Genomic DNA, 1216 nt, shown 5'->3' with positions numbered 1-1216 from the left:
ATCCACCAGCTCCTTCCTCACAGCCTGACGAGCAGCTGAGTGACAAAAGCTGAAGCGATAGGTCATGTTTGACCAATTTGAGAATTCTGACGTTACTGAATTTGGTCGAATGTCGTGAATACATTATCGATAACTACCTGACTATATAAAATACAGTTTGCATATGTTTATTTAAGTACTTTGTTTCAATGAATAATATAACCTGGACAAATAATGAGTGCATCAACAGAGTCCAGGTTACATTGTGTGTAAAACAGTTTGTGGACACCAGACTATATGTACTTGTTAAACATCCCATGCCAGATTTAGTCCTCGCTTAACCAAGGCTTCTCTCTTCTGCTATTCTTTCCACTAGATCTCTCAGCATGGCTGTAGGGATTTGTGTGCATTTAGCCACAAGGGCATTAGTGAGGTCAGGTGTAGTTGTTGGATGAGGAAGCCTGAAGCGCATTCTGCATTACAGTTCATCCCAATGATGTTCGGTGGGGTTGAAATGAGGTCTTTGTGTATGCCACTCGAGTTCTTTCACTCCTACCTCACTTTATGCCAAGGGGCATTGTCACTTGGTTCCAGTGATGGAAAATCCTAATGAGGCCACAGCTTCCAAATTTGTAGCATCACTATGGGAAAGGCTCACATATGAGTGTGAAGGTCAGGTATCTGCATGTGTTTGGCCATATAATGTATGCAGCCAACCTAAATACTGCTGCTATAATTATTATGACTACCGTGCTCATCCCAGGACTTTAAACTCAATGCACTTTGTAAGCCTTGATGCACAATTCAAAAATGCTGACACAACTCTGATTTTTTTTTTTACCATAAACATCACTGTGGTTATTCTGTAGATATACAAGTGGTTTGGCAATTATTGTGATCTATAATCTCTAAATATTTTTAGAGCCAGGACTGTATCGCTGATTTCCATGCCCTGAGAATTCAAAAATAGAAAGTCTATTCCTCATAGACAACACAGTGTCTGCAGGACTTCACAGACTTCCCATAAGCCTGGTCACTCAAAAGATCAATTTTGTCGAGATTCAGAGCCTCACTTAAAGGTGAACCACATCAGATATATATGCAGCTATTGAGCATCCTTTTAACTGTCTCAGTCTTGTCTCACTTCCTAGTATACAGCAAAGAGTAATGATTTAGAATCTCACTATCCAGTGTCACCCAAAAGAGGTTCCTGGATGCAGAGTCTGGATCCTCTGAT

This window comes from Hemibagrus wyckioides, linkage group LG16, assembly GCF_019097595.1.
Source record: "Hemibagrus wyckioides isolate EC202008001 linkage group LG16, SWU_Hwy_1.0, whole genome shotgun sequence".
Classification (NCBI taxonomy): Eukaryota; Metazoa; Chordata; class Actinopteri; order Siluriformes; family Bagridae; genus Hemibagrus; species Hemibagrus wyckioides.
The sequence above is the reverse complement of the archived record's forward strand: the minus strand, read 5'-3'. Positions refer to the sequence as shown.